This window comes from Pinus tabuliformis, chromosome J, assembly GCF_031772625.1.
Source record: "Pinus tabuliformis cultivar Carrire ecotype Pingquan chromosome J, CPIR1, whole genome shotgun sequence".
In the NCBI taxonomy this organism is placed as follows: Eukaryota; Viridiplantae; Streptophyta; class Pinopsida; order Pinales; family Pinaceae; genus Pinus; species Pinus tabuliformis.
The window spans coordinates 1,512,706,644-1,512,718,355 of NC_142295.1; the positions used below are offsets into that span (position 1 = coordinate 1,512,706,644).

At 34.6% G+C, this 11,712-nt stretch overlaps 1 pseudogene; it reads right to left on the minus strand.

Moving 5' to 3' along the window:
• Positions 1–1,398: 1,398 nt before the first annotated feature.
• LOC149233217 (cytochrome P450 71AU50 pseudogene) lies at positions 1,399–3,976 on the minus strand (annotated as a pseudogene).
• Between the last annotated feature and the right edge of the window lie 7,736 nt (positions 3,977–11,712).

Sequence of the window (11,712 nt, forward strand, 5' to 3'; positions counted from 1 at the left end):
CAACTAATTCCCATAAATCTTGAGAGATAAATAAAGCTCTCATGGTTATTGACCAGTAGTCATAGTTCTTTCCATTAAACTGTGGGAACTGTGTGTTAAACATACCCATGCTAGTGCTGGTGCTAACCATTCCTTGCATCCTCAACTATGCTTCAATTTCTTGACTGTGTATTTTAAAACACTGACTGTTTCAGCAGTAACAAAAAGAAAACTTTGAGGAATACCTGAATCTTTTGCCTGAGACTTCACTTCGCTGGAGAAGATTTATTGCTGCAACAAAAGACTCCTCCCTTCAGCTTCTTCAACACCTTCAAAGAGCCTAAGCGTGCTCCGATACCACTGTTGGGGATTTTTCTGATAAAATTCCAAAAACAAATAAAAACTAAACACACACAGAGGCAATGCTCTGTTTCCTTCTTCCACATGATCCTTTGCACAGGGAAGCTTTAAAAAAAAAAAAATTCTTGAAAACAGAGTATTACATACCCAGAAAAAGATTTCTATTCATTATAACAAAATGCCTGATATATATTCATCCTCTTTGCTGAGAGGTATTCACCAAAAACTGAGAATTTACACTGCTGGAAAAATTCCCATTTTTTTTTACTGCTGTAAAAAGATTTTACATAAACTGCTGTAAAAATAACTTACATATGCAGCTCCAAAAGAAATTATATGCTCATACTCCCCGCACTGTTGTGTATATCCTCCTTTCAAAAAAAACAACGCATATAAAAACTTTCTACAAAAACATATGGGCTTCCCTTTGTTCTTTTCTTCATGCACTGCTTTGCAATTTCTCTCACAATGGACTCTGGTAATATTTGTTTTTCGCACACGCTGTGCGTTTCATGCCTTTTCTTTTGTTACATACAAAAATGGATAAGAAACATTACATATATCAATAAACAAAAAAAAACTTATCAGTACGTTGACTTGCCCATACTTTGGTATATATAAAAAACATTAAAATTTAAAACTCTTACCAATACTTCTACGGGCACATTTAATTCATTAAATTATTTTACCGGAGGTCAACCAAATTTGATTTTACTCCACGCAAGTATTTAATGTTGGCTCGTATGCAGGTTGAAAGATGGACGATAGAACTTTGAAGGCGATCGGACGGCTGGAATGAATATCGGGAGCCCACTTCACGCTGAACTTTAGCGTCCGAAATGTCAGTTCTGCTGACGTATAGAGAGGACCACGTCGCTGAGGATAATTGGATCGGGCTCAATTATACGAAAATTGCTTTGTGACCACAAGCGGTCCAGTAAGTTTAGGTGGTTTGGAGGAGCGGTTTTGGCATTGTACAAACGAACGAACACGCTTGAAATTATATTTCAACACATAAATCTCTCTCAATTGAAAGTATCTGCATCCTCCCCCCATGACTCAGGATTCGTTGCAATCTCCCAAAGGTTCACCAGAACGCGAGTTCCCTTGGGGATTTGATAACCCAATATAGTGCAGTCCTCCACAGAAGCGTGGGGAAACCCCAAACCGCCCCGTTGGATGGAGTCTAAGTGTTTCTTTCACCACAGCTTGTAAGTAAATGAGACTAGGTAGGTCAGACTCGCTTACCATGCGATTGAATCCAACTACACGTTCCAACTCCTCCTGAAGCTTCTTCATCACTGGAGGGTTCTTCAGTAGTTCGGCCATTGTCCAGTCTAAGCTTGTAGAAGACGTGTCCGTGCCACAGGCCAACATATCCTTTCACCATTGTAAACATAAGTTCGGGGTCACAATTATTGAATTATCGGAAACCATTGGAATAATTGATGAAATAATATATCGAAAATCAACATACTTTAGAATGAAGGTTTCTTTGTGATTAGGATTCATTTGAAATTTATTTTCTTGTCTATCATCTTATATATCCTCCCTGTGTTATTCTTAAGAATCAAGGAAGACTTAGTGCATAGTTTTGCTCATCATATTGAAATTATTATTTTAGCTGACAATTTTTTTTTGAAACATTCTAAACCCTGAACCTGTTAGTGTGATTCATTTTCCAGGTAAAATGATTAATAATGAATCGTATTAGATGGTTTAAGAAATTGACCAAATAATCTCCATATGATCGAAGGCGATAAATTTCATATTAACATACTGACCATAACAGTTTTAATATTATTTTTTCTGAATTTATTACATTGCAATTATTTTTGTCAAAAAACTATCTAGTATTGTTCATTTTTGGGATAAAATGTTGTAAATTGAAAAAAATACTTACCATAACAGTTTTAATATTATTTTTTCTGAATTTATTACATTGCAATTATTTTTGTCAAAAAACTGTCTGGTATTGTTCATTTTTGGGATAAAATGTTGTAAATTGAAAAAAAATACTTACCATAACAATTTTAATGTTATTTTTTCTGAATTTATTACATTGCAATTGTTTTTTGTCAAAAAAAATTATCTAGTATTGTTCATGTTTGGGATAAAATGTTGTAAATTGAAAAAAAAAAAAATTCAATAGGATAGATCAGGGAGATAAATTTCAAATTAACATACTTACCATAATAGTTTTAATATTATTTCTTCTTGATTTATCACATTGGAATTATTTTTGTCAAAGAACCATTTAGTATGGTTTATTTTTGGGATAAAATGATGAATTATACTAGATGGTTCAAAACATTACCCAAATAATCTGGATTAGGAAGAAGAATTTCAAACCAACATATTTACTAGAATAACAACTTTAATATTATCTTTAATAGCTTTAATATTATCTCTTCTAAATCCATCACACTAAAATTATGAATCACAGTGTATGATTTGAAACATCTGCAAAATAATCTGGTTGGGGAAGAAGAATTTCAAATCAACATATTTATTAGAATACCTTCTTTAATAATATCTTTAACACATGAAAATTATTTTTGTCAATATTTTAAACCAACTAGTATGGTTTATCTTTGGGATAAAATGACAAACCACAATAAATCTAGATCATGAAGAAGAATTTCAAATCAACATACTTACCACAATAACAACTTTAATATTATCCCTTCCCATCCATCACATTGAAATTATTTTTACCAATATTTTTTTTTGACATTTCTAACTATATATTATGGTTCATGTTCAATAATGCTTATCTTACCCATAAAATGATAAATCACACTATATAGTTCCAAACATCAATTATTTTCAATTATTTTTGCCAATATATTTTGACATTTAAAACTATCCAATATATAGATAAATGTTTTTTGGATTAATCATATTTTCAAGATTAGATATGAACCACATTAGTTGATTCAAAAGATCAACCCAATCCTGAAAATATGATTAATCCTAAAAACACTTATCTACATTATAGATTACAAAAATCTCCCAATCCTGAAAATATGATTAATCCTAAAAACACTTATCTACATTATAGATTACAAAAATCTCGGATGTAACACTATCCAATATAATTCATAATCCCAATTAAAAAAACCACACTAAAATAATTCCAAAATAAAATAAAAAAGCAAACGTAAAAAGTAACCTAACCCCAATGGGAGAAGATGAATTTCAAGCCAAATATACTTACCAGAAGAACGGCTTTAATATTATCTCGTGAAGGTTGGAACGCTGCATTTTTATCGACCGAGGCTGCAATTAAAACATCCACAAAATCTTGTGGAGCGTTGGCGTCATTCTGCGCAGCGTGATCATCAATTACTTTCCCTAAGAAATCGTCCTGCGACTTCCTTACTTTCTTGAAGCGACGGCTGAAGCCTCGGAGATCCATCCAGGCCAAGTATGGTATGTAGTCTCCAATGTTAAAAGAACCAGACAATGCAACAATTTCTTTCACCATTGATACCAACTCTATGTTGCCAATTATGTCCTGGTCACTATATTTTCTACCGAAGGCCGTCCTGCACATTATATCAGTCACCAGACCCGACACGATCTTGGTAATGTTCACAGGCTGATGAACTGAATTCAGAAGAGAGCGAATCATGGCGGAGACTTCCTCTTTTCTTATGTAGCGGAAGTATTCTATGCGCTTAGAAGTGGAGCACCTGTAAAACACAGACCTTGCGCATCTGCCTCCAGTAAGGCCCTAACGGAGCAAAGACCACATCCGAGGAATTATAGGTCAAGTATTTTGCAGCGGCGGATGGAGACCTGGTGGCAAAAATGCGGTCATTGGTCTTGAGAAACTCCTCGGCCATATCTGGAGAGGAGACGACCAAGGTGAGGGCGGAGCCGAGGCGGAGAGACATGAGAGGCCCGTATTTCTTAGATAGTGCCGCCAGAGCGCGGTGGGGAAGGTCTCCCAGCAGGTGAAGGTCCCCTTAGGCATGCTACCAGATTTTCCATTTCTCCCCCTGTAAAAGAAACTCCATACCGCCACTGTCAATACAAAGATAAAAGCACTGAGTAGTTTAATATCAAAGTGATTACCTACGTTCCGCGAAACTGGGAACTGGTGAAAACCCAACTCCGTCGCCATGATCAATCTAAGCTGTGCACGCTCACTACTTACAACCCAATGACTTACTGGACATATTTTTCGGTAGAGTGGGGGAAATATTTATAGGCTGGTCGAACATGCATAGACGTCAGGTAAAATAATTTGGCTCTCATTACTTACAGGATGCGGGTATGGTCATAGTCAACACACGTGAAATTATGGTCCAGTTGGAGCCCGAAAATCACCTTCCACTGGTCTCTCTGCACGCGAGGTAGACTTTGGGCCTCCATTAATCCTGCCACTGGTCTCTCTGCATGACTTGTAAAGGTTGCAAATATCTGCGCAGAATCATATCTCAACCTTTACGAAATATGGAATATGTAAATCACGATATTTTTTTGTTGGAAATCAGAACTAAGATAATCGGTAATTTCTAAAGATAGATTATCACCATTACAGCTATAATTATTTCAAAAGTGTCATACTTACCCGATTGAAGGAACAAATCATCCCCAAACCGCTTAAACAAACTATGTCACTATTACATCAGAACAGTGTAGCAGCGGGGAACTGAAAAACTGGGAGTTTATATATCTTTTCCATCTCAATGTTTGGTATTTCCCAATTAGGTTGTGGATTAAATTCCTGGTCTACGACTCTCGTATCAAACAAAACCTGTGTATTGATTTTGTTCCAAAAAAAACTTTGTAAGCCATGCCCATTTTTTCTCATGTGATTTTTTACCAGATTCATTAGAGAAATTAAAACTTTGCCTAACATCCATAATGATGAAGATAAAAGGTACATATATGATATCTTTTGTAAATGAATATCTACTCTTAACTTTTTAGTACATACATTATGGCTTTCGTGGGTTCCCCCCCGTTGGAATCTCCACTTTGTATCATGTCATGAAGCTTTTGTGGGATATGATACTTTACTTTGGGGATGGGAAAGAATAAAAAGCTTGATCAACACTCAGAGGGCTCCTCCTATATAAGGAAGCATTAGCTTCAGCTCAAGACACTGACTGAAGACCAAACATGACCATTATTTAGGGGATTTTGGAATCCTCCTATCAATGCGTCTTCAAACTATCATGACCAATTATTTAAGGGAATTTGGAATCCTCCTATCAATGAGTCTTCAAACTTATTGTGTCTCGCAACAAGAACACAAGTTAGACATGAGTTATCTAACCCTGGTCATACAAGAGCATTAATTCCAAATTGTATGAGTCCAATATGTATGTATTTGTAATCATGATTTAGATCCCATTCTACATCTTCCTTTCTAATGAGAGGAATTTGATATACACTTTGACCAACAGAAACAGGAACATTTACAGAGGAAAATCTAAATAGTGTAGTAACATGGAACTAAAAAATTGGGAGTTTATATATCTTTTCCATCTCAACGTTTGGTAGTTCCCAATTAGGTTGTGGATTAAATTCCTGCTCTACGACTCTAATATCAAACAAAACATTTGTATTGCTTTTGTTCAAAAACTTTGTAAGACATACCCATTTTTTCTCATGTGTTGCTTCATGAGATTCATTAGATAAATTAAAACTTCTCCTAGCATCCATAATGATGAAGATAAAAGGATTAAAAGCACTTGAAAAATTGCATATTTGTAATCATGGGTCATGTCCTATGCCCAACAACACCTTTCCTCAGCAACAATGGCACTTATCGCAGTAAACACCTTCGGATTTTGCTTACAACATATATGTTTCTCCTTATCTTTACAATGAAGTGGGCACTTTTAAGGAACAATGAAAAATATTTATTATAAAATACCTGATCACCATAATGTGGCTTATCTCCGACACTACATAGCCTCCATGCCACGTAAAATACCTGAATTAGTTCAACAGCCACTATCTGCACAACACATTTCCATAGATACATGGTCTCTATCCGCACTTCACCAACACATTCTTACCATTCTGAAGAATGAATGTGACGCCAACACATCTCGTAAGAATGTCAAAAAGCAGTCGCATTTCAGCCCCACCATTTGTGACTCCTTACTAAAACATATCATTTTGGATGTTATAAGAACCACTTCAGAAAGGGTTCTCAAAAAGACCAAAGTGTTAAGTGTTCTTGTAGGTCTTGACCTCTTACTATTAAGAAAAACAAATATAGGTCAAGATCTTCTATAGCCAGAAGATCACAATTTGTTTTCAAGAAAAGGTCTAAACTAACAAAACAGTCTAAATGCTTTATTTGTGGTCAGACTGGTCATTGGACCAACAGATGTCCCAACAAAGGAAAGAAAGGAATCCAGAAAAGATTGTTGAAGTTTTTAAATCCTCTTATGATCCAGCTGATTGGGATTTAGTTTCTCAGACAGATTCTGATTTTGAATGTTTTTCTGTACATAATACTCATTCAGATAATAGCTATGACATTGATGAAAATTTCCAAAAGGTTTCTCTTTTAGACAATAATAGTGACAGTAGTGAGTGTACATATTTATCCAATTGTTTCATGTTTTCTTTATGATCTCCAACATCAAATTGAAGAAATCTAGAGACAAAAGGCCTCTCTTCATCCTAGCTTGATTATTCCTCGAAGACGCCCCCAAGAAAAGATTGACCATTTGCAGGCTTCTATTCCTCACAAGATAACTGATGGACAGGACTTTGAGATTTTAAATTGGCATTTAACAACAGAATCATCACAAGGATCCTCTGGTAATATTGCAAAAAAATTATTGGATAAGATTAAAAGGGTAGAAGAAGATCTCTAAAGAGACAGAAATGAGATGAAGGATCTTGCATAAAGGATTCAAGACAACATGTAAGAACTTGATAGTCTGAACTCACAGTTTGTTTCTTCTACTTTCCTTTCGTATCAAACTCCATTACTATTGGCTAATCAACACAGTAATGAAAACATTCATGACATCAGTGGTATTGATGATAGGACGGTCATCCATGTAAAAATAAAAGTGCCAGGTTACAAAGAATACATTCTTGATGCTCAGATTGATACTGAAGCTATGAGAAACTATTGCAAATTCAAGGCCATTCCTGCTTACTATTGGAAACCCACTCAAGTCCAGTTTAGGGCAGTTAACAAACAACTGATAAAAATTCCATATATTGCTCTAGACTTTCCAATATTATTAGGATCACAAGAAGCATATGTCACTTTATATAATAATGATACTAGTGCTGATATGTTGCTTGGACATGATTTTATGAAAAAAATCATGCCAATTAGCATTGAAAAGAACATGATAATTTTCAGCATTCAAGACGAAAAGGTGCAAGTCCCTGCTAATAGTAAATACACACTCAGAGCAAAACCTAATGAGGTAAGCAATTTTGATGAAGCAGTAACAGATCTTTCCAAGATACAGAAAATTGTCAAGCATGCAGAAATCCATGGCCCTACTGTTCTATTTGATATTGTAAATAAGTTGAAAAATGATTGTACAATCGAACACCCTGATGCATTCTGGTTCAGGGAAAAATATTTTGTCTCACTTCCATTTCAGAGAGAAGGCTATGTCAAAGACCAAAAGCCATCAGCAAATCACATGAGGTCGTATGAACATGAGCTTTTTAAAGCAGAAATTAATGACTTGATAAAGAGAAAACTAATAGAACCATGCAAGAGTTCTTGCGCATGTCCAGCTTTGTATGTCAATAAGCACTCAGAGAAAAAAATATGGAAAAAGGAGGTTAGTTATCAACTAAAAATCTCTGAATGAAGCTCTTGTGCCCATTAAATATCCTTTACCTAATAAAGAAATGTTGTTATCAAAGATCACCAAAGAAAATGCATTCAGTAAGTTTGATCTTAAAAGTGGGTTTTGGAAAATTGGCATTAATCCTCAAAACAGATATAAAACAAAATTTTGCTACCTGGAGGACAATTTCAATGGAAAATTATGCCATTTGGTTTGAAGAATTCCCCATCAGAATCCTAAAAGAGAATGGAAGATCTTTTTTGAGACTATTCTTTTATCATTGTCTACATAGATGATTTGTTAATTTTCAGCAAGGATATTAGTGAACATAAAAAACACTTAGAGATATTTTATCAAGTTGTTTTCAAGCATGGTCTAGTTCTTTCTACCTCTCTAGATAAGTTCATTATTGCATAAACATGGAATGAGTACTTGGGTTTAATCATATCCCAAGGCAGAATATAATTACAACCACATTTGTTGAATTCTTTATCATGCAATTTTATCTAGAGCAAGCCATAGATATAATGCTTTTGCAACAAAGGCTAAAAAAGGGAAGCAACTGGAATGACTAGATGACCAAAGGCATAAGAAATATAAATTAGAAAATCAAACAACTACCACATTTGGCTCTTCGCCACAATGACCTACCATTCATTCTTGAAACAGATGTGTAAGATTACTGTTGGGAAAAAATCTTATTGCAGAAATATGGAAAAAAGGAAGAAGTGTGTGCATATGCCTCAGGCACATTCTTAGACGCTAAAAAAAATTATCCTTCTTCCCATAAAGAAATTCTACCAGTAAAGAAAGCTATAAAAAAATTCAGATTATTCCTTAAAAGTGTCCGCTCCATTGTTAAGACAGACCTCAGGCACATGAAAGGAATGTTGCAAAACAAAAGATTGCTTGAACAAGGTAATTCCATAATTTTAAGATGGGCTTTATGGTTAGATGGATATGACTTTGATATTATATATAAAGCCAATAAAGAGAATTATATTTATATGGCTAGTTGCAACTGATCGGATCATGGACACGTAGATCAAGAACACTCGCGAACAGAAGATCCAACTGTATTGAGTTGTCAAATCCAACCAACTCCTGCACCAAGGAAAATGGCTCACTAGGGACCAAGTTCAACAGAGGTTTCCTCATCTCATGGAGGAACTCAACGCAAAGGAGACCATTGCTTCATAAGGGGGGAGGAATGATCTAGGTGGATATTAGTAGCCACCCACCTATTCCATGTGGACCCCCATGATTGCTTCTTTCAGTTTTTTAGTTTCCTTAATTGTAGCACAATTTACTATTTTGGTAGTTTTTCAGGTCCTAAACTTTTGGAGCCGTTTTGAGGCCCTAAATGACGTTTTTTTGGAAAGATCTCTCTAAGAAATTTTAATGAAATCGCATTTTAAGATGTATTCCTCTAAGAGATCTTTCCAATAAGGTATCATGCACATCAAATGAAGATAATATGACCAAGTTACGACCCTGGGAAGTTGGCTGCCCAACTAACCCCAACGGGGCCCATAAACTCTTGATGTTACATCTCCTCGGGTTATGGTTTTGGTTGTTTAGGGTTTTTTCTTATTGTTCAATAATAAAAAGGCCCTTTATCCTCATTGTAACTTAGTTCAGAGACATGTAGCTGCCACATCTCTTCTCAGAGATAAGCTATCATTGCCCGAGCTAGTCTCATTTCCATTCTGTTTGTAAGCATATTTCATTATTTGATATTAATGAGAGATAGTATTATTTCTACTGCATCTCTATATTTATGGTTATATGTGTAATTTTTTGCATTCCTATTTAAATTCAAATCATATTAATAGATGGAGTCTGAACAAACTGAAATCATAGACTTTTGAAGAATCAGTCCACCAACATTTTTCTTGTTTTCTTTCTACTTCTCAATAATTTGTTTATGTGAGTATTCCCTTAATTCTAAATTTGAATTTATTCTCATTCTTTTTGATGTTGAATCACTTTTATATTGCTCCATTGCATCATACTCTTGTATATTTTTCCTAAGTACTTACACTTTCCTTGTAGTCTCCATGATATAATCCATATCTTTCATTGTTGTCCCATTATATGGATCCAATACCATTGTTGCAATAGAACTCACTATTTAACTTACTATGTTTGAAGGATGGTCATCATCGATTGAAATAATCCCATTCAATATCTACTTCTTATGGGTTAGTTCTTTTTAATTAGCTTGTCTTACATTTGATATGACGTGATGAGTTTGTAGAACCTCTTGAAATTCTAACAAGCTCTTCTTATTTGATAATATCCCTATTTTCATATTAGCATGATGAATAAAAATCGCGAAGATAATGAAAACTCTCAAGTTAGAAGTAATTGTACAATTTCTCACTGTAGATCACCTGATAATGCAATATCCTAAAGAAAAATACTTGATCTACTTATACAAAAAAACTTGCAAAAGCTTAATCGGTTTTTAGCAAGATCAAATAGGAACACATATAACAGAGAAGAAGAAATCATACACATGAAACACAAAAGAATAATCTGGGGAAACCCTCAGCTAAAAACACGGCTATCTGTATTATCATACAAGTGGAAATATCTTAGGATTACACAAAGCTTTAGCTCACAAGCTATCTAGCTCTCAGTACAATCCCTCACTGCTGCTCATAGATAGAATAGACAAAACATATGCCTTCCTTAAGTCCTACAAGCCTCCTATTTCCTTGCGTAGTTTCTCTTGGGTCCTCAAGCTGCCACCTATGTGTAATAATCCCTCACACAGTGCTCTGACCTTTGAAATAACTGCACAATACTGAATGAGTGAATTCCTTCTGCATGGATGAGATTCCTTTAGAAGACAATTCCTCCAACTGATAGTACATTTTCCCGTCCTTTAATCTCAACTGGGTCTTTGACTGAACTGACATGCATGAGTTATTTATGAGAGAATATTAAGTTATCTGAAGTGCAGCAGTTACATGCATGCATGTATTAACTAACTGAACTCACAATCAATTCCACAAATTGTTGGAACTAATCTAATTGGACTTAACTCAGTTAACTGAGCTAACTAATTACTACTCAAAGTACAACTCATCCTGATCTCCTTTAATCAAGGGATAACTTCCTTAATCAACGGGGAAACCGTTGCATGTCTTCACATACACTTCATGTTTGATTTTCTACAATAATTAATTCAAGATGAATTAATTAATTATTTTACAAACAAATGTTAAGATCAAATTCAAATTTTAATTCTCAATTTTAGTTCAGGGATTAACTAAAATTGGAATCTATCCCAAAATGCTATTTATAGCAATGCTATTTTTAGCATTTCTATTTTATCATTCCTTGTTGCTATATCCAACACTGGTACCTTAAATGCTATTTATAGAATTTCTATTTTTAGCATTTCTTGTTGCCATTTTCAACAGTAACGTTCTATATATGACAAGTCTAACCCTTCCCTTGTATAAATTAAAAGATTTCATAATTTTCTCCACCATGGGTAGAGCATATTTTATTCTAATCACAAAAGAGAAAACTTTAGTAAGTAAGAAAAAATAATATT